Genomic DNA, 23,783 nt, shown 5'->3' on the forward strand with positions numbered 1-23,783 from the left:
CCGTTACAGGCGCCAGACTGTGAGAGCCGCCAATAAACGTAGGATTAAGAGTCCTAGGTATTGTCGCGGTCAGAGAGTGTGGCTTTCCACTCGTAACCTTCCCCTTACGACAGCTTCTCGCAAGTTGACTCCACGGTTCATTGGTCCGTTCCGTGTCCTCAGGTCGTCAATCCTGTCGCTGTGCGACTGCTTCTTCCGCGACATCTTCGCGCGTCCACCCTGTCTTCCATGTCTCCTGTGTCAAGCCTTTTCTTCGCGCCCCCGTTCGTCTTCCCTCCCCCCCCCCGTCCTTGTCGAGGCGCACCTATTTACAAGGTACGGAAGATCATGGACATGCGTTCTCGGGGACGTGGTCACCAGTACTTAGTGGATTGGGAGGTTACGGTCCTGAGGAGAGGAGTTGGGTTCCATCTCGGGACGTGCTGGACCGTTCGTTGATTGATGATTCCTTCGTGCCGCCAGGGTTCCTCCTCGAGTGCGCCAGGAGGCGCTCGGTGAGTGGGGGGGTACTTGTCATGTTGTCTTTGATCATCATGTCTTGTCCCTGTGCTTCCCTCTGCTGGTCTTATTAGGTTCTTTCCCTCTTTCTATCCCTCTCTCTCCCCCTCCCTCTCTCCCTCTCTCGCTCTCTCTCTCTACGTTCCGTTCCTGCTCCCAGCTGTTTCTCATTCTCCTAAACTACCATATTACTCTTCACACCTGTCCCCTATTTTGCCCTCTGATTAGAGTCCCTATTTCTCCCTCTGTTTTCCGCTTCTGTCCTTGTCGGATTCTTGTTTGATGTTTGCTGTTCTGTGTCCTTGTTCCGCCCTGTCGTGTTCTTTTTCCTTCTTCAGATGCTGCGTGTGAGCAGGTGTCTATGTCAGCTACGGCCAGTGCCTTCCCGAAGCGACCTGCAGTCTGTGGTCGCGTCTCCAGTCGTTCCTCTCTTCTGACGAGAGGATTTCAGTTTCCTGTTTTGGATTTACCTAGGATAATATCCAGGAGTATCATTGTTTGTTAAAGACTGGAATAAAGACTCTGTTTCTATTACGTCGCTTTTGGGTCCTCATTCACCAGCATAACACAATGACCCAACACACCTCCAGGCTGTGTAAGGGCTATTTGACCAAGAAGGAGAGTGATGGAGTGCTGCATCAGACGGCCTGGCCTCCACAATCACCCAACCTCAACCTAATTGAGATGGCTTGGGATGAGTTGTACCATAAAGGGAAGGGAAATCAGCCAACACGTGCTCAGCATATGTGGGAACTCCTTCAAGACTGTTGGAAAAAGATTCCTCATGAAGCTGGTTGAGAGAATGCCATGAGTGTGCAAAGCTGTCATCAAGGCAAAGGGTGGCTACTTTGAAGAATCTAAAATCAAAAATATGTTTTTATTTGTTTAACATTTTTTGTTTACTACATGATTCCATATGTGTTATTTCAAAGTTTTGATGTCTTCACTATTATTCTTTAATGTAGAAAATAGCAAGAATATAGAAAAACCCTTGAATGAGTAGGTGTGTCAACGTTTGACTGGTACTGTACAGGCTAAACCTTCTCTTACGCTAACACACACATGCAGGGATACACAGATACACCTCTGCCTCTTAGACCCTTGAAGAGTAGATAGCGCACAACAATTGGAGAAGTGGAAAACAGCTCTGCCAAAGTCACTGAGAGCATTTCATGGAGATGGGATGCTGTGAGCTGAATATAATTCTGTTGCGTGAGCAAAGCATGTATATTTTCTCCCAATGTGTGTGTGAAGGTTTGAGAAGTGGCGGTACCACTGCATCTCTCCAGCAGCATATCAAATAAATGTGTCTAATGCAGGCATAATTGGAGAGCCCAACACTATGCCCAGATGCGGATCTAGCGTCTCTGTCGCCTGTGCAGATGAAAGGCCGCTCTGATGTTGCCCAGGTGTATTGACTTACAGTAATTGCTCCTCACGGCTCATATTGGACCACACCATGAACACAGGCTGATTCCCTCAGAACAAGGAGCCGAGCAGGCGTTAGAGCCAACAAGCCATGATAGCACCTGTCAATACATCATAAAATATGAAAAAACCCACACATCCTACGTTTAGCTTCAATCAATTGTGCCATGTTGGCATGGTTTGAAAATAAAGAGGGCAAAGACTGCTTATTGATAAAAAAATGGTAGATGAAATGCGCTCTGAGACATCTGGCCGAGGAATAAAGGGATGTAATGAAGGCACAGCCCCAGCCCATTCAGAGAAGAAGCCATGTTTTAAACTTGTTTTCCATGGAGCCAGCTTGGGAACACTGTGCATATCACCACACAGCCTTTCCCGCTGGCTGGGATTCTGTGCCCTCTCTACCTACATTATCCTATTTCAGGAAGAGAGTGTTGGAGACATCATTAAGCTCATAGTACACTGCTTCGCTGTTTACTCATACTGAGCTGATGTGCTGTATCCTTCTACATCAGTGAGAGTGAGGATAGTGGAGCACCCTGAGATCCTAGCGAGAGCACTGTTATAATGATGGTGTGCTATTTCATTTAAGCCTAGTTTATCATCGCTTCCTGACAGGATAGGTCCGATGTTTTGAAAAGGAAATGCCTCATGTTGACTACAGCCTGCCATCTGATTGCTGCAGGCAGTTCTGCGATGGAGTTAGCAGGGGGTACTGTACAGTACAACCAATGTTGTCCACTGGATTAGTTGAGAGTCCCAAGAAAAGTGGTTGTATCATGACACATTAACCCTACAACAAAGACAGAAAAAACACATAGAGAAGCAAGAAAGATGCTTCTGCAAAATGTAAACAACAGCAAATTAACCTTTGTTTGTCTGTATTGTCTGACCTTGGTAGATGGAAGACGCAGTATGTGTGTCCAGGACAGGCTCGACCCCTACAGACACAGAGGTGATCACTCCCAATCGCCTGCCTGTTTGACACTTCATTACAATAATAAGCCATTTTCCGAATACTGTGGTCTGACAGTCGGCCCCCTGTCGCCACGGGAACATGACAGCGCATCATTTGAGTAATGACAACGCAGCGGCACTTTCTCTCAAAATAAGAGCTGTGATAATAACAGTGATGATAATAAGCCAAACCGCCAGGGACTTGCTGTGCCTTTTACAGACTGTGGAGACTCCTGGAAGGTCGCCAGCATGAGAACCGATCATATGGGGACACTTGAAAAACAAACATACTATAATCCATGTCAGAAAATGGGTTGATTTTACAGATTGTGTCTGCAATACAAAGCCCTGATTCAACTACTATCACATAACATATCAAATTTGACATGACAGGTGTTTTATTTCTCTAAGCTCTATTCAATGAAGTTAATACATATTTTACATTTCCCATGTATTTTCACGGCAGACAGAATGTGCATTGACTCCATTTTACCTAGGAGAGGCTGGATAAGCGAGGGTATATCCATCTGCTCCCAAGGGATTTCAACCAATACACTTTCAGTCACATACTGTAATCTTCACAATCCTGAGATTCTCCATCCTTGTCTTGGCGCTGTGCCCCCAAAAAAGTGTCCATCTTATATTGATGAAAGCCTAAACTGTCCATCATTTCAATGACCAGATGCCCAATTGTGTTAGAATCAGAGAATCCCTAGTGCTAACAAACCAAATGTTCACATTCTATTAGAGAGAACTAGAGCACAGTACTGCATCCTGGAGAAAGCTAAAGGTTTGCTTGGTAGATCGAGTATTGAAACAGAGATATATTGGGCTTCAGTAAGGTGTGCACATCAAATACATAAACAAACAAAAAACGTCAGATTTATTTTTGAGGTTCCAGGTAGAGCTCTTTAAGGGTTCCATGTAGAACCCTCTGTAGAAAGGGCTCTACATGGAACCCAAAAGAGTTCTACCTGCAACCAAAAAAGATTACGCAAAGAGTTCACCTATGGGGACAGCCGAAGAACCTTTTAAGGTTCTAGATAACATATTTTTTTCTAAGAGTGTAGGATTAGAAGCCAGACGTGCAAAACACACCTTTCTATTTTTCCTTGATAACTAGTTTTCCTTGGCAAAGCCAACACAATGTACTTCAGCTGCCGACCATGAATGTACAAAACTATTCTGTAAAGCTGTTTGCGAATTTGTCGCTGAGGTGTCTGAAATGCCCTGTCTGTGCTCTAAAATCTCAACAACTCAACTTGTCTCCTGAATAGCTCACCACAAAAAAAGTTAACTCAGCTGTAGACCTGTCCATCAAAACAGACTTAAAATAGCTTATATTTCCTGAGCTGTTCATGCCATGTCATTTATGTCTGTGCTTCATAAACCACCTCTGAAGAGCATGGTGTGTAATACTGTCTGTGTTTAGGATAATGCTCAAAGGTGTGAAATTGGATTTGGGTCTGACAGAGTGAGCAGGTAAAGGAAACGGCAAAGGCTTGGGTTTCTCTGCTGCACACTCAAACCAGAGTATTGGTAACATCATATACAGTACTGATGACATGCACATTATGTAGTATATGTTCAATCAGAATAAGAGCAAGAGGTGAACAGACTGTGGTTAGTTTAGTAGTAAATAAAATGGTGAAGTGCTCTCTGACTTTATTTGACTTGTGATTTGTTTTAAAGCAAAATAAGCTATGAAATGGTGTCAAGCCAGACAACATTACATTTATTCCAGTGTTCAATATGCAAACACATCTCAGTATCGTCTCTGCTTCTCCCTACTTGTCATTCTGGTTTCTGCTGGATTCCCTGGCAATATTTCTCCATTTAGAACGAAGGCACGCAGGCAGCCATTCAACTCGGGTTTGTTCCTCTCCGATAAAATCCGACCGACTCAATTTTATCTTTTCCATTAAGCTCGTCAGCAATTAAAAGCCCACCCATACCTCAACAAAGCCAGCAAAGCTGTCATTCTGAGGGAACAATTATTCCTGTGCCATTATCAATTAATTGCAGAAATTATCCAGACACAAGATTTTGTTTATTAATGTCTTCAGATACATGTACAGATTTTTATTAATTTGACTGTAATGAGTGAAAATAAAAACGGCTGCCATTAGTACGTATTCAGTTTGCCAGCTTTTAGTACATATTCAGGTTTGCAGCCATTAGTACACATGCAGGTCGGAAGTCAGCAGTACACATTAAGGTTTGCAGCCATTGTTACTCATTCAGGTTGGTAGCCATTATTACATATTCAGGTTAGCAGCTATTAGTATGTATTCAGGTTGGCAGCCAGTAGTACCTATTTAGTTTGCAGCCATTAGTACGCATTAAGGGTCGCAGCCATTATTACGCAATCAGGTCGGCAGCAATTATTACATATTAAGGTTGGTAGCCATTAGTTACATATTCAGGTTAGCAGGCATTAGCACGTATTTAGGTTGGCAGCCATTAGCACGTATTCAGGTTGGCAGCCATTAGCACGTATTCAGGCCATCTCAAATAGGTTTCTCGCCCTCAGGGCTTAATGGGAAACAATAACTGAATTATGATGTGCATGCTAACCGGATCACTCATTCTGAAATCAACCTTGGGCCAAATTCATGAGGCTAATGTTGAAAAAGTCAGGATTAAATGTAGAGCTGTCACTTAGTCAAAGAACTTGGCCCTTTCTGTCACGACTTCCGCCGAAGTCGGTCCCTCTCCTTGTTCGGGCGGTGTTCGTCGGTCGGCGTCGCCGTCCTTCTAGCCATCGCCGATCCACTTTTMATTTTCCTTTTGTTTTGTCTTGTCTTCCACACACCTGGTTCCAATTCCATAATTACATGTTGTGTATTTAACCCTCTGTTTCCCCCATGTCCTTGTCCGGAATTGTTTATTGTAATGTTTGTGCACGTTAAGCTGATGTGTGACGGGTTTTACCCATTTATTATTGTACTGTTAAAGGTGGTTTTATTTATTAAACCGCACCGTTGTAAATCAGTTTTTGCTCTCCTGCGCCTGACTTCTCTGCCGCCAGTACGCACCCCTTACACTTTCACTTGAAATTAATTAAAAGGCAGACTAACTAAATGGAGCACAGTATATATATACACACACACAAAACCTTTCCATAAGCCATCACATGCGGAGACGGTCAGAAAAGTTGGGGGACAGGGGCACAGTGAGTGTGACGTGGCAGTAGAACAAATACACATGGGTGATACAGTCACAGTCATAGTCACAGTTATAGTATTAAAGATCAAAAACACCATAACAAAGGAATTCCACGCATTTATTAAGTAAAGTAACTGGAATTAATTTCACTTGAAAGCTAATAAAATCTAAAGCAAGTTTAAAAAAAATTCAAAGACTGCGGTGACATAAATGCAGTCAATCTCCCCTGTCCCTCATGTTCATTTAGACAACCATAACTCTCTGTAGACTGTGTCTCGAATGCTCTCTTTCTCACAATAGCAGGGAGGAAAAGAAAATCACTTTTCTCCAGAACATCTCTGTTTATCTTCTGGGTCTGTTTAACCTACATGTAAGTGGGGAAATACCAGATGCATCTGGTTTAGCTATCTCTCTCTCTCTCCCGCTCTCTCTCTCTCTCTCTCTCTCGCTCTCCACCCTTTTTCTCCCCCACCCTTTCTTTCTCTAAACTAATATCCACCCCGCCCAGACTTCACCAGAATATATTAAAGCTGCTCTTCATTATTTACAGACACACCTGTGAGGAAGATGGCCTGAGTATAGGAAAGGAAACCTAATGCCCGGATCCGCCAAGCAGAGACAGGGAGAGAGGGTATAGGGACCACAGGAGCTGGCCTACATATCATCCAGCAGGATATAGGATTTAGCACTTCCAAACAAAGACTAAACTTTGTCCACTAATTCCACGTTAATGGCTAGCGGCTTCCCTACTTCTTCCCTGTTTATATAAGAATTGCTTTCCGGTCTGAGGGGTAAGGTTACTTTGATAAAGCACACAAAAACAGTGCAAGTAACACTGTAATAATGTAATAACAATAATGTAATACTCTCAAAATGTGAAGTAGAATTTTTCAAAGGATCACCTTGTAGCTATGACTACATGTTGCTCTCATGTTGATCTATTCACACCGTCGCCATGGCTTTGTGTTTGTTTTGTGCAATATTAAAAGCAACACAGATTAACATGTTGAATTGAATGATGCACTGCATTGTTCAAGGATATGTTCATATTTGTGTTTGTCTTAGTTCTCTTACAGGAAACATCCTGAATACAATGTATGTGTACATGTGCACACACACACACACACACACACACACACAACAACACCAAACACACACACACCACCAACCACACACACACACCACACCACACACACCACACACACACACACACACACACACACACACACACACCACACACACACCACACACACACACCACACACACACACACACACACACACACACACACACACAGGTAAGATGCAGTAACACCAGCTCCCGTCCAAGGTCTTACATCATGTAGTGTAGCAACATACATTTCCTAACACTAACACTACTCTACAAAAGAAAGCAAATTCAGCACTTTTATTTTCTGTACCTGATTTACTGCTCTGCATTTTGCTAACCCACTCTTTCAAGTTAAACACGGCTTTGCTTGAAACACACCTTTACTTCTGTAAAGGACCATTATTGTTTCTCTAAGCTCTTGTATGGTCATGACAGGTGAGCATTTAACCAGTGGAAAGTCTTAATATGAATGGCAAAATTTCTTTAAGATCTCTACTTCACTCTTTTTTCATATGGAGATTTTGCCTAGAATTGTTAGCACCGGTAGATACAAGGATATTGATGATCATCCAACTTACTGTGTTGCAGTGGATTCCGTTGAAGCCGGTTGGACACTTGCAGACATAGCCTATGAACGTGTCGCCTCTGTAGGTTTCACTGATTTCACATATCCTCTGTTTGTGGCATGGGTTCGGGTGACACGGTCCTGAGTGGGAAAACAACAAACAGAAGGAGACAAAACACGGTCAACATTATCAAGGGGTCTTTTGCCATTAAACTATTGACTAGACATGGATGCTTGCGCAAACATCATTACAGTAGTGATGCATTGCATCAGGTTGTGGTCCAGCCTTTTCCGTCAGAGAATCTCCGACTGACTTAATGAATACAATACACTGGGTTGAACTCTAAGTCAGAGGAAGGGACTGGTGGGTAAAATATGGATGAGATGATATGATGAAGTGCCTGTCATTCACAGAGATCTAGTTCTAGAGTCCTGCAGAACTGCCCAGAGGCTAGCCTCGTACGAACCATCCTGAGCTGCCCAGAGCTAGCCTCGTACGAACCATCCTGAGCTGCCCAGAGCTAGCCTCGTACAGAACCATCCTGAACTGCCCAGAGCTAGCTCGTACGAACCATCCTGAGCTGCCAGAAGGTAGCCTCGTACGAACCATCCTGAGCTGCCCAGAGCTAGCCTCGTACGAACCATCCTGAACTGCCCAGAGCTAGCCTCGTACGAACCATCCTGAGCTGCCCAAGGCACGGAGGCTGCACTAATGATCCTGGAATACCCCACACTAGGAAAGCAGCATTTCCTAAGATAAACATAGTGTAGAGTTCAGCCTGTTTAACTGCAATGAAGCCAAGAAATACACCCACACAGCAAAACACACATTAAATAAGCAAAGCTGAAATCTTAATAAGAGGAAAACATATTTTATTTGAAAGTGCCTGGTCTGTCTCAGTTGATGATGATTAATAACTTGGTTAGCACGCTCATCTTTTCCCAGGCCTTTTCTATTTTTCCAATTCAGTTTTGCTACAATGTCATTTCTTAGGGAATAATAATGACAGCAAAGGCTTGGACTCAAAGTTATTACAAGCAAACACTTATGACACAGCAATATGTCACTGCACTGACAGTGCCTACAACATGGTGCCATAACACTGCCATCTAAAACCCCTCACCGACAACTACTACCTGCAGTGTGGGCCAAATGTAAATGACAAGGCCTCGATGAAGGCTTATTGGATTCATAACTCAGAGCCTGCCAATAGCTCCCTCATGTTTTAAACAACGAGGTATAGAACTGCCTGGATGCTGTCAAAACTTCCCAGTTGAAGTTTGATGGCAAAACTTTTGTAATCTCTCACAGGGAAGATATTAATGCAAATAACTTTGAAGGAATGGGGGGATCGACTATCAAATTATGTTGTATAATGCTGTGATTTACTTATTTGGCAGAGACTTAAACATCAATCAGATCTATTTTATAACCAGGAGGGTAGGAGCATCGCCCGTTCACAATTAATTTATTGTGACTGAGAAGGCTTAAAGTTACGTATTGGCTCAACACATATTTAACCTTGGGATGTTAAATAAAACAACTTGAACCAATATGCAATGCTTCAAAGGACATGAAAACACGTATAGGGACTGGTCCTGTGACAAAAATAAATGTTTCCAACTTACAAATAAATTGTCTTTTGTATTTTTTTTTTAAACCAAATTGTTGACAGGCATAACTGCCTTTTGATAGGTCCCTTATTCTATGTCCCTTGTCTTCAGTAACACCTATAAAGGAAGAGATGACAGGTCTCAGGGTTCCATTCATGTCCTCGCTCTCACCTCGATAGGTGAACGACCAATTTCAGCACAATTGCTAGTGTCCAGTCAACACACAAACAGCCTATTCTCTCTCATCTGCTTAACCGCAGTCACAAGAAAAGAGTAGCAATGACACAACATCATAGAGATCCAGGGCAGATTCAGCCTTCAGAATGAACACAGGCTAGCTTATTGCTACGTGTTGTTGGCAGTGGCACGCCGTTGCATATGAATTGCAAACGAGGGTAACCCTATCAAAGTCAAGCCCATTCCGCCTCACTCCTGTATCAGTATTAATGAGACTTGTGGATAATTAGTTGAACAGAGGAAAGTATAATAGCTTTCACAAAGGCCCCGCTCTCTGAGGGGGAGAGGGTTGTCAGGGTCAGGGCTGTTTTGACGTGACGATCTATAACGGCACAAAGGAACACTGAAAGCCTCTCTAATGGAGAATGCATCCCTGCACAAAGCACAGCCACAGCAGAGTGAGAGTGAATGAAGAGAGAGAATGAGAGAGCGAGAGAATGAGAGAGAGAGAAGAGAGAGAGAAGAGAGAGAGGAGAAGAGAGAGACGAGAGAGAGAGAGAGAAAAAGAGAGAGCGAGAGAAAGAAAGAGAGCGAGAGAGAGAGCGAGAGAGAGAAAATGAGAGAGAAAGAGAGAGAGTGAAAGAAAGAGAGAGCGAGAAAGATAGAAAGAGAGAGAGCGAGCGAGAGAAAGAGAGCGAGAGAGAGAGAGTGAGAGAAAGAGAGAGAGAGAATGAGAGAGAGTGAGAGAAAGTGCGAGAGAAAAAGAGGGAGAAAGAGAGAGAGAAAGAGGGGCGGTCTATAATAGCAGTGTCCTTTGAGACTTCACCCTGCTAAAACGTTCTTTGTCCTACGACGTTGTTCTCTTTGCTGTCGGTGTGTGTGTGTTGAAAAGAGGTTGGGGGCTTTGCTGTGCGAATGTCAGCCACTGTAGTCTTGTGTGCTCTAGCCCTTGCGCCGTGATAGATGTGTGCCACGCGATGCCTGCGCCAGCTCCGCAATTTCTTTTTGGGCTGCAAAGAGAGCCCAATCAATCAACGGTGAAAACCTGATGAGTGGTTAAACAGAGAAAAGCCTCCTATGTTTCCTCTGAGATCAATCACCAAAGGCTGACATTTTCGGTGTGTCGGGTACAGTCGAGCCCCTAAATCCTATTTGGCAGGTTTTAGGAACATTGTTTTTTTAGGAACAGGTTTTAGGAACATTAGCTTGTTCCGATGCCGGGGGATTGTATATTTACTCAGCTAAATGTCATTAGACCGAGGGATAAACCATATGAACTGAGTAAACAAAACATTAGGAACACCTGCTCTTTCCATGACATAGACTGACCAGGTGAATCCAGGTGAAAGCTATGATCCCTTACTGATTTCACAGGTTAAATCCACTTAAATCAGTGTAGCTGGATTGTGTATGTATGAAATTCAGAGGGTGAATGAGCAAGACAAAATATTTAAGTACCTTTGAACGGGGTATGGTAGTAGGTGACAGGCGCACTGGTTTGAGTGTTTCAAGAACTGCAACGCTGCTGGGTTTTTCAAGCTCAACAGTTTACCGTGTGTATCAAGAATGATCCACCACCCAAAGGACATCCAGCCTACTTGACACAACTGTGGAAAGATTTGTAGTCAACAGGGGCCAGCATCCCTGTGGAACGCGTTTCAACACCTTGTAGAGTCCATGCCCCTGACGAATTGAGGCTGTTTTGAGAGCAAAAGGGGGTGCAACTCAATATTAGGAAAGTTTTCCTAATGTTTTGTACACTCAGTGTACATTAAAGACCGCAATCTAAACTCTTCAGTCAACTCCGTATACAGTCTACCTAAGGCCATGCACCTTTAAAGCTGATTAATCATATTTGAGCACAGGCATTGAGCCGCACTTGGCTATGTTACTGGGATTTTGTCCCCTGTGGTTATTCTTGGTATTTCATTTTTCTCATGCAGCATTTCTCTATGTCTTACTATATACATTCCACATGCATAGGCCACAAAAATCTGCTGTAAAGTGAATCTTTCAACCAACAAACAATGTTGTTCACATTTCAAACATCTCAGCAACCTGAGGAATGCGTAACATTATAGCCTCGATTACAATCTCCGGTGGTCCCACATAAAATGGGTCGAGTGGTGGAGAGAGGGCAGAGTGATTTAGGGGCGGATTGAACCAACCACTGTGGTTGGCTGATCATCAGCATGATTACTTTGTATTTACAGTCACATAATATTCTGAGAAGCTGCCACCCCCAAACCTAACTGTGACTTCACAGAACCTCAACCCTCAACCATCCCCCATCCTGACCCCTTATCAGGGCCAGTAGAAAGGAACCCTCCCTCATCACCACACTTGTTAGAGCACGTCAGTTCTGTTAGTCAGGCTCCATATCCACTGTCCTCAATTTGAATCAGCTGTGCAAAAACCAAAATGTGCACCCAGGGGGCCCCTGGACCGAGTTTGGGAAACCCTGCGTTAGAGGACTGAGTTACATTGAGGACAGTGGATATGGAGCCTGACAAACAGAAATGACTGCCAACCCAATAAACCCACAAGGGACAGTGTACATATCTATGTATTGGGATACATAATTGAGCCACGACTCTAGAGCATGCCCGCTTGTAGTCCTAAAAAACAGAAATGAGTTACCTCTGGTTAGTTCAGCCATTCCTTTTCCTTTTCTTTGTAAAACACAATTTTTTGCTTACGGCACCTGGTATTCCAAGGCGGTCTCCCATCCCAGTACTAACCAGTACTAATCCCAGTACTATGGCCACATGCGTATTTTTCTTCTTTTTTTTTACCCTGTTTTCTCCCTGAATTAGGTCCCTTTGCTCATCTCTGCAACTCCTTAATGGGCTCGGGAGAGGCAAAGGTTGAGTCGTGCATCCTCCAAAACACTACCCGCCTGGCCGTCTACTTCATATCACACTGCTCGCTTAACCCGGATGTTAGCCGCAACAATGTGTCGGAGGACACACTGATCGACTGACAACCTGGGTCAGCTTGCAGGCGCCCGGCACTGTCTCAAGGAGTCGCTAGAGCACGATGAGCCAAGAAAAGCCCCACCGGCCAAACCCTCCCCTACCCCGGACAGCACTAGGCCAATTTTGCGCCGTCCTATGGGGGTCCCAGTGACGACCGGTTGTGACACAGCCTGGGATCAAACCCCAGGCTGTAGTGACGCCTTAGCACTGCGGGGCCGTGCTTTTGACTGCTGTGCCACCCAGGACCAGCCATTCCTATGGGAGAAATTAATGAGGAAAGAACGAGGTTTGGGGATAAACGCAGAAAATAAGGTCTGAGGAAAACACAGGTTTAGGATATTGAGATCACTTTATTGGTCAATTGCACACAAGAGCCAACCGAAATTTGACTTGTTCTTTTAACCCAGCCCCTTGAAAGACACACATACCGTTTTTTTGAAGAGGTGCAGGGGGCTGCCACACTGGGCACCATTGTTGTGGGGGTTAAGTGCCTTGCTCAAGGGCACACCGGCAGGCAATAGCATCTAGGATTTGATACCAGCAACCCTCAGATTGCCAGCTCTGTTCCTGCCATATTTTCCCCGTCAGCCCCGGGATTCGAATTGGTAACCCCCTGGTTGCTGGCTCGCATCTCTAACAGCTAGGCTAGCTGCCCCCCATATCTTATACGTTTTGTTCTATGAGATAATATCAGTCAGTTAACATGACATTTATGAATTATGAAGCCTTTATGTGTTTAAATGTGCTTGTTTTGATTGCATAAATGCTTCAAAATTTACAAAAAGTTAACTGATGAAGAATATTTAATAGGAAAAAAATTATAAGATCTCCGAAGCCTGTGTTTACCACAAGCCTTATTTTCTGCATTTATCAAAAAACCCTACAAAAACAAAATGTATTTCCCCATAGGCTTTTTGCCCAACGAGACATGTGGCAGAGTTAGTGTCTACAGAAAGATGACATTACTATTGCTCGTTATTGGTGACAATCGCCTTTTCAAGTGTGTTTTACACAACAATGGGAAAACATGTATGGTCTGAAAAGGCCAACAAAGTACAGTAAAGATATACATAAAATAGTTTATAGATTATGCAATCAAATGTAATTTGTAACACACTGTGAACCGTCAGTCCTTTGAATTGTGTGTATTTTCCACTTGCATGCATTCATGGGTGGTAAATTAGGAAGTTACAATTCAGAGCCTCTGCTCTAAATGTATACTTGGTGAGATAGCAGAGGGCTCTAACGTTGGCCTGATTATGTCACTTCCTTTTATTTGACACTGCTTCTTCAGCCCACCCTTCCCAGTGCTCTCTGATAGCAACTGGCATGGGTCCACATTAAGGGACAGTAGCCTTCTCAGCAGGACACATCCTGGGATGCTTTTAGTAAGTCCTTTCCTCTTTACCTTTCTATCTGTACATGTCCTTGCACCCTGCCATGACGGATCAGACACATTGACATTTGGATCAGACACATTGACATTTGACAATGACAGACGAATGCACTTGCAAAGTCAGAAAGTATAAAAGGCACATCAAAGACGTAAGACGGAAGTGCCTAAGACTCCGGCATGTCAAATATATCTCCCAGGGAGGTCAAAACAAAATACACCATTCAAGACGTTGACAGAAGAGGAAGAGAAAGAAGGACTAGTCAGACCATGGAAATGTCACAACAGTGGCAGATGGGACCTTGGAAGAAAGTACTTCCTGTTCTGACCATGTGAGCCAATCAAACCTAATTAGGCCTGAGCCAATCAGACGAAGACTGCTCCAGGAGAAGAGTCACCCCACCGAGGTGGTCAACGAAAGTTCGCTGGCATAAGTCTCTCCATAATACAGTCAGGCATTGACTGATTCACTTATTATTGGCAATGCATAGGCCCTTATCACGCATTGGACATTCTGTGAATCTGGAAAAGTCATGAATGCCCAGCTCGTAATGGAATGAAAGAAAGCCTGTGCTTCATTCCATAAAGAGTTTTGTTAACCAGTCAAGCTCATATGACTACATCGAGGTCTGTCAAGCACATTTCTCAAAAAGAAGAAAGTACGGGAGGAAAAGCTACAACAAAGAGATGCATAGAGGAAGTTAAAAGGTCATGGTGTTTTCCATTTCCTTTCATCCAATATGTACAGGGAATGTGATCCGAAACAAGGTTACCCCAATAGAGATCTTAATATTCACAGAAAAAGCCCCAGCTGACTCCTCTTACGCACCTCTGTGCAGAACACAAACACGGCTTCTTTCCTAACAGTTAATTAATAATAAGGGCCGAGCCTCATATGTCAGCACTGCTTCTGACACGTCAGGCATTGGAAATAAAGCAGCACATAATTATGTGTGAAAGAGTGATCTGTTCAACTTCAGTAACATTATTTAAATAGTGTATTAGACTTAATGGAGATCATACTGCCATTAAGTGGTCAAATCTGCAATAAGGCTAAATTAGGATTAGTGCCTATAAGGTATTACTCACACACTTTAACTAATAAGAGGACGAAAATGCTGTGCCAAGCTTTTCACTTCAGCTTCACAGTTCCTTTTTTCAAACATCACAGTGGAATCGTAGAGATCATTCTATGCAGATTGAAAGAGAATGGAATTGGCTACTTTAGGAGCACCATTATGCATACTGTAAAGAAGCTTGTACTGTGCAAGAACTCACGCTGAATGTACCGGAATTGTGAGGAGCTTTTAGCATGTCAATGTCTGAGTGGTCCAGGTCTAAGAGTAGAGCACAGAAATGCAGCATGGCCATTATATAAAGTGCTATTTTACACAGAAAGTCCAGTCTTGTGTTACATAATGGCCAACCAGTGCCCATTAAACCTGCAACTCCACCTCCGTTTACAAAAAGAGCCGTAGATACAGTGGTTTCGGAAAGTGTTCAGACCCCTTCCCTTTTTCCACATTTTGTTACGTTACAGGATTATTGTTAAATGGACTAAATACCTTTCCCCCCCTCATCAATCTACACACAATACCCCGTAATCACATAGCAAAAACAGGATTTTTGATTTTTTTTCAAACGTATTAAAAATATTAAACAGAAATAACTTATTTATAGACTGTAAGTATTCAGATCCTTGGCTATGAGACTCGGAAATGAGCTTAGAAGCATCCTGTTTCCATTGAACATCATTGAGATGTTTCTACAACTTGATTGGAATCCACCTGTTTTAAATTCAATTAATTGGTCATGATTTGGAAAGGCATACACCTGTCTATATAAGGTCCCACAGTTGAAAGTGCATGTCAGAGCAAAAACCAAGCCATGAGGTTGAAGGAATTGTACGGTAGAGTAGCCAGACAGAAGCAGTAAAAGGGTACATGACAGCCCGCTTAAAGTTTGCCAAAATGCACCTAAAGGATTCTCAGACCATGACAAACAAGATTCTCTGGTCTGATGAAACCAAGATTGAACTATTTGGCTTGAATGCTAAGCGTCTCGTCTGGAGGAAACCTGGCACCATCCCTACGGTGAAGCATGGTGGTGGCAGCATCATACTGTGGGGATGTTTTTCAGTGGCAGGGACTGGGAGACTAGTCAGGATTGAGGGAAAGTTGAACGGAGCAAAGTACAGAGAGATTGTTGATGAAAACCTGCTCCAGAGCGCTCAGAGCCTCACACTGGGGCGAAGGCTGACCTTCTAACAGGACTACGACCATAAGCACACAGCCAAGACAACACAGGAGTCATCAAATCAAATCAAATCAAATCAGGAGCACAGGAGTGGCTTTGGGACAAGCCTCTGAATGTCCTTGAGTGGCCCAGCCAGAGTTCGGATTTGAACCCGATCAAACATCTCTGGAGAGACCTGAAAATAGCTGTGCAGTGATGCTCCCTATCCAACCTGACAGACCTTGAGAGGCTCTGCGGAGAAGAATGGAAAAAACTCCCAAATACAGTTGTACCAAGCTTGTAGCTTCATACCCAAGAACACTCAAGGCTGTAATCGCTGCCAAAGGTGTTTCAACAAAGTACTGAGTAAAGGGTCTGAATACTTGAGTAAATGTGATATTTTTGTTTTTTGGAGAAAAAAATCTAAAAACATGTTTTTGCTTTGTCATTCTGGGCTATTGCTTGTAGATTGAAAAACGATTTCATCCTTTTTAGAATAAGGCTGTAACGTAACAAAATGTGTAAAAAGTCAAGGGCTCTGAATACTTGCCGAATGTACAGTACATTATTAATGTATTACACAAGTTTATGGGGATTAATAAGGCCCTCACAAGCGAAATAATGAATGCTCCCTTACCACATATTAAAAATGCATATCAAATTCATCGTTAATTAAAACCAGTAGAGAGCAAACGGGTATTGCAGTAATTAAAAATAATGTGTATTTCTTATCCAATAAAGAGAAGAGATACTGTTACATTCCCCAGTTTCTGTGTTGTCGCTTCCTGGATTCCTAAGCAGCTGATTGGTCGACCCCATCGCTGATTGGAGCTCTGACCCCTCCCTCTCATCAGGGGATACAGCTGTCTCTTCAATTACCAACTCCTTCTCCAGCTTGATAAAAGCCAGTGTTCCTTCCCCAGGAGCACTTTTTATGTCCTGTGTTGGTTGTTGGTCAGTGAACGTTTTGTTGATATTATTTTGTAGCCGCTCCTTCAGAGGTATGTGTATGCCAACAGGACTTAGTGTTATTGGTTAATGAAATTGTTCACTTAAATTATTGGTAAATTATTCTCTTTCATTTGTTCCCAGGGGGGGAAGGGGAATGCACCTTGGGAGGGTTTAGGCAAGAGGCCTGCGGACATACATAACCCGTAGTATTTACTCTGTCTATGCACACTAGGTAAGACCTCTAGAGAGAGGATTCCTTAACTTTGACTTTCTTTGCTTTGGTTCTGTCCAGACCCTTTTCCCCACATTACCATGTTTAGAAATAATAAATTCCCTGTAAATGGTATTTTTCTCTGTCTGTCGCCCTTCCCCGCACCTACGATCACATACTTTTTAACTCCACATGGAGTTGAGATGTAGTGGGGTGTTGCGTTCCCTCCAAGAGGCGTACGTAACAGATACTGTATGTCCTGATGTTCATAAAATTACAGATAATTTCTGAAGCTGTCGGCAAATGCTATACAAATGTGTCACACTTCGTTTTATTAAGCACTACTTCATATTACAACTTTAGCATTACAAAATCGTTTTTCTCCCCAATTCTGTGATACATGTACAGTACCAGTCAAAAGTTTGGACACACCTACTCATTCAAGGGTTTTTCTTTATTTATACTATTTTCTACATTGTAGAATAATATATAGTGAAGACATCAAAACTATGAAATAACACATATGGAATCATGTAGTAACCAAAAAAGTGTTAAAAATATACAAATATATTTTAGATTCTTCAAAGTAGCCACCCTTTGCCTTGACGACAGATTATCACACTTTTGTCATTCTCTCAACCAGCTTCACCTGGAATGCTTTTCCAATAGTCTTGAAGGAGTTCCCACATGCTGAGCACTTGTTGGCTGCTTTTCCCTCACTCTGTGGTCCAACTCATTCCAAACCATCTCAATTGAGTTGAGGTTGAGTGATTGTGGAGGCCAGGTCATCTGATGCAGCACTCCATCGCTTTCATTCTTGGTCAAATAGCCCTTACACAGCCTGAAGGTGTGTTGGGTTATTGTCCTGTTGAAAAACAAATGATAGTCCACTAAGCGCAAACCAGATGTGATGGCGTATTGCTGCAGAATTCAAGTGTCCCTTGAATTCTAAATAAATCACTGACAGTGTCACCAGCAAAGCACTCTCACACCTCCTCCATGATTCACGGTGAGAACCACAAATGCGGCGATCATCTGTTCACCTACTCTGCATCTCAAAAAGACATGGCAGTTGGAACCAAAAATCTAAAATTTGGACTCATCAGACCAAAGGATATATTTCCACCGGTCTAATGTCCATTGCTCGTGTTTCTTGACCCAAAACGACTCTTATTATTGGTGTCCTTTAGTAGTGGTTTCTTTGCAGCAATTTGACCATGAAGTCCTGTTTCATCCAACTCTGAACAGTTGATTTTGAGATGTGTCTGTTACTTGAACTCAGTGAAGCACTTATTTGGGCTGTAATTTCTGAGGATGGTAACTTTAATGAACTTATCCTCTGCAGCAGAGGTAACTCTGGGTTTTCCTTTCCTGTGGCGGTCCTCATGAGAGCCAGTTTCATCACAGCGCTTGATGGTTTTTGCGACTGGACTTGAAGAAACTTTCAAAGTTCATGAAATGTTCCGGATTGACTGACCTTCATGTCTTGAAGTAATGATGGACTGTAGTTTCTCTTTTCTTATTTGAACTGTTCTTGCCATAATATGGAATGGTTATTTTACCAAATAAGGCTATATACCACCCCTACCTTGTCACAACACAACTGATTGGCTTAAAGAAATTTCACAAACGTACTTTTAACAAGGCACACCTGTTAATTGAAATGTATTCCCGGTGACTACCTCATGAAGCTGGTTGACTACATGATTACTACATGATTCCATATGTGTTATTTCACAGTTTTGATGTCTTCACTATTATTCTACAATGTAGAAAATAGTAAAAATAAAGAAAAACACTGAAATGAGTAGGTGTATCCAAACGTTTGACTGGTACCGCACATTTTCACCGTTTTTATTTCACTCTGGGGTCAAACATGCACATTTTGTTTTTTACAAGTACAGGATTTTTTCCACATGGATATATTCACACAACTAAAGCTTGTAACACCTGACCCTATCAAACAGCAAACATTGGCTGATTACTGTGTGGTTTGCCATGACTGGTGTTAGGGAACATATTCAAATGAAGGCTGTGTTTCCTAGATGAAGGCTGTGATGCCGGGATGAAGGCTGTGATGCCGGGATGAAGGCTGTGATGCCTGGATGAAGGCTGTGTGGCCTGGATGAAGGCTGTCAGGCAGCTTTTCAGCTGATATGACTGGTGAGAGAGGTTCCATTGATTTCACACTGACATACCCCCTCTATAACCCTGGTATTACATGTTGATTTGATGGCAGTGGCACCTTGTAACGAGGTCAGATTTTTGTATGAKTTATTAACATGGTAATTCACAGGTGACTTTCAAACCTGTAATTACAAAACATTAGTTACTTAGTGAAACAAGAAAGTATAATAGCACCAGTAATTTTTTCATTTTGTGTACTGTCTGTGTGTGTGTGTACGCGTGCTTGTGTTTGTGCTTTCCTGCGTGTGTGTACACATTTGTGAGTAACTGAAACGACATAACATGATACTACATGTGTTTTGCCTTGCATATTGTTTTTAAACACCTTCATTCACATGCTCAAAAGGGGCACGTGATATGGAATGTCACATGAAGAAAATCAACTTTGCTATGAAATAAACTGAGGCATTATTATTAAAAGATCAAAAAACATTTTATAAACTTGAAAAGTGCCAGATTAGGTTCATCTGTATACTTGAATAACAAAGAAGAAAATTCTACCATAACACAATAGCAACACACGATTCTGACCTCATTGTAACCATCTAAAACAGAAGACATGATTAAGAAGAGATGCCCAGGACATGACGTGAGCATGGAGATATGAATGCTGTTGTCTATAGTGCCAGCAGTGCAGTGTGTTGACCACAGCTGAATATGTCAGAGTTAGGGTCAAATCCATCTAAATTAATGGATCAGGAATTCAGTCACATCTAACATTTTCATGTCCAATTAAAACTGACAGAGTGAAATGGAATTGACCCCTACTTTTTTTTTTCAGGGTTAGATCAGCTTTAAAATTGCAGATAGGTAGCTTTCATCAATGTAATTGTCTGCATCACTTCCAAACCCCCATATATGTTTTGCTAATATATACATACATAAATATATATACTTATATATATATATATATACAGTTGAAGTTGGAAGTTTACATACACCTTAGCCAAATACATTTAAACTCAGTTTTTCACAATTCCTGACATTTAATCCTAGTAAAAATTCCCTGTTTTAGGTCAGTTAGGATCACCACTTTATTTTAAKAATGTGAAATGTCAGAATAATAGTAGAGAGAATGATTTATTTCAGCTTTTATTTCTTTCAWCACATTCCCAGTGGGTCAGAAGTTTACATACACTCAATTAGTATTTGCTAGCATTGCCTTTAAATTGTTTAACTTGGGTCAAACGTTTCGGGTAGCCTTCCACAAGCTTCCCACAATAAGTTGGGTGAATTTTGGCCCATTCCTCCTGACAGAGCTGGTGTAACTGAGTCAGGTTTGTAGGCCTCCTTGCTCGCATACGCCTTTTCAGTTCTGCCCACAGGTTTCTATAGGATTGAGGTCAGGGCTTTGTGATGGCCACTCCAGTCCTTAAGCCATTTTGCCACAACTTTGGAAGTATGCTTGTGGTCATTGTCCATTTGGAAGACCCATTAGCGACCAAGCCTTAACTTCCTGACTGATGTCTTGAGATGTTGCTTCAATATATCCACATAATTTCCCACCTCATGATGCCATCTACTTCGTGAAGTGCAACAGTCTCTCCTGCAGCAAAGCACCCCCACAACTTGATGCTGCCACCCCCGTGCTTCACGGTTGGGATGGTGTACTTCGGCTTGTAAGCCTCCCCCTTTTTCCAACAAACATAACGATGGTCATTATGGCCAAACAGTTCTATTTTTGTTTCGTCAGACCAGAGGACATTTCTCCAAAAAGTACGATCTTTGTCCCCATATGCAGTTGCAATCCGTAGTCTGAATTATAAGTGCAATAATCTGTCTGTAAACAATTGTTGGAAAAATTACTTGTGTCATGCACAAAGTAGATGTCCCAATCGACTTGCCAAAACTATAGTTTTTTAACAAGAAATGTGTGGAGTGGTTGAGAAACGAGTTTTAATGACTCCAACCTAAGTGTAGGTAAACTTCCAACTTCAACTGTACATACATACACTACCGTTCAAAAGTTTGGGGTCCCTTAGAAATGTCCTCGTTTTCAAAAGAAAAGCACATTTTTTGTCCATTAAAATAACATCAAATTGATCAGAAATACAGTGTAGACATTGTTAATGTTGTAAATGACTAGTAGCCGCAAAACACCAGTCTCAATGTCAACAGTGAAGAGGCAACTCCGGGAAGCTGGCCTTCTCGGCAGAGGTCCTCTGTCCAGTGTCTGTGTTCTTTTGCCCATCGTAATCTTTTCTTTTCATTGGCCAGTCTGAGATATGGCTTTTTCTTTGCATCTCTGCGTAGAAGGCCAGCATCTCGGAGTTGCCTCTTCACTGTTAACGTTGAGACTGGTGTTTTGTGGGTACTATTTAATGAAGCTAGACACTCTAATGTACTTCTCCTCTTGCTCAGTTGTGCACCGGGCCCTCCCGCTCCTCTTTCTATTCTGGTTAGGGCCAGTTTGTGTAGTTCTGTGAAGGGAGTAGTACACATTGTTGTACCAGATGTTCGGTTTCTTGGCAATTTCTCGCATGGAATAGCCTTCATTTCTCAGAACAAGAATAGACTGATGAGTTTCAGAAGAAAGTTCTTTGTTTCTGGCCATTTTCAGCCTGTAATCGAACCCACAAATACTGAAGATCCAGATACTCAACTAGTCTAAAGAAAGCCAGTTTTATTGCTTCTTTAATCAAAACAGTTTTCAGCTGTGCTAACATAATTGCAAAAGGGTTTTCTAATGATCAATTACCCTTTTAAAATGAGAAACTTGGATTAGCTAACACAACATGCCATCGGAACACAGGAGTGATGGTTGCTGATAATGGGCCTCTGTACGCCTATGTAGCTATTCCATAAAAAAATCTGCTGTTTCCAGCTACACTGGTCATTTTCAACATTAACAATGTCTACACTGTATTTCTGAACAATTTGATGTTATTTTAATGGACAAAAAATGTGCTTTTCTTTCAAAAACAAGGACATTTCTAGGTGACCCCAAACGATAGTGTACATTTTATGGACACATTCTATTTTACAATAGTTCTATTTTGTTTGTTTTTGCTCCTGTCCTTCATCTACCCTCAACCTCTCCCATCTATTTATGATGTCCATCCTATTTGCCATATCTTTCAAAATGTGCTCTTTCACAAAAGTTATTAACCTATATACGTTTTACGGGCACAATATGTTTTACATTAGTTATCTTGTTGTTATTAGTTGTTATTAGTCCCAACCTTCAGCTCCATTCAACCCCTCCCATCCAATTTGTAAGTCGCTCTGGATAAGAGCGTCTGCTAAATGACTTAAATGTAAATCTATCTCTTAACACCATCCATATTGGATTTCTATTTGCCATATATTTGTTCAACTGTGCTGTGATGTTTCACAAAAGTTCTGAACCTTTATTGTCACTGTTTCTACAGATTGTAAATAGATTTTTTTTTTTTTTTTGCTAAAAGTATTATTATATTATTAATCGATTGACTATGACTTTTGAGGGTTAGCTCCAGGTAAATATTGCAATTATTCAGCCATTCCTGGACCTGTGACCAAAAACAAGCTACATATGGACAAATGACCTTATGATTCTGCCTCTTCGCAACAAAATCTACAGAGCTGGGTAGGTTGGATCCCCCATGTAAATAACATTCTATTGGTTGCAAGAATTTTGTATAATAATTTAAATATAAAAATTCAAAGTTTTCAATCCGTCGTTGTTTTGCGTATCAATTCATAAACCATGTGCCATGGAATCGGTACGTCAAAAATCTCTTCCCAACTATTTTGCAACCCCTACTTTACGTAGGCTCATCTTTTAAGACTATTGACACCAGGGAGATACCCAAAGTATTCCCATTACCAACCAGAAACACTAACAACAGACAACATTGATCGAGACCTCTCAACTCTGAGATCTTCTGTATTTGACAAGTCTAAAACTGCAATAAATAATATTTCAGTTCCATTTAATACTTAGAGTTTCTAAAAAGCTTCTTCTGTTACATTTCTTTTCCTCTTTCAAGGTAACTGGAAATTGCATGTGATTGCCAAACATGCTTTCTGAGGCAGCAGAAGATGCATTGGAGGGCTTATAATTAACCACTGTGCTGATCCTAAAGGGATAGTTACCCAAATGACAAAATCACACATTGTTTTCCTTACCATGTAGCCAGTCTATGGACAAGGTACGCCAGCAATCCATCCTGTTATACACCATATGCTAATAATAAGTGCATCAAATAACATCAGCCAGCTGCTTGGGGAAGCATGAGGACAATATCACAGAAATGCTTATGGAGGCACACTAACCAGAGTTTTTTATTTCATTTATTTTTTATTTAACCTTTATTTAACTAGGCAAGTC

General features: G+C 42.0%; 1 long non-coding RNA gene across 1 annotated transcript in view; it reads right to left on the reverse strand.

Annotated features, from left to right (window-relative positions):
* Positions 1 to 7,750: 7,750 nt before the first annotated feature.
* The window catches only part of LOC139028784 (uncharacterized), a 66,054-nt gene continuing 50,021 nt past the window's right edge, over positions 7,751 to 23,783 (reverse strand). The window contains exon 3 of the long non-coding RNA XR_011480989.1: positions 7,751 to 7,866. This is a non-coding gene — a long non-coding RNA (uncharacterized lncRNA). The remainder of the gene's footprint in view (positions 7,867 to 23,783) is intronic.

Source organism: Salvelinus sp. IW2-2015, linkage group LG15 (assembly GCF_002910315.2).
Source record: "Salvelinus sp. IW2-2015 linkage group LG15, ASM291031v2, whole genome shotgun sequence".
NCBI classification, from domain to species: Eukaryota; Metazoa; Chordata; class Actinopteri; order Salmoniformes; family Salmonidae; genus Salvelinus; species Salvelinus sp. IW2-2015.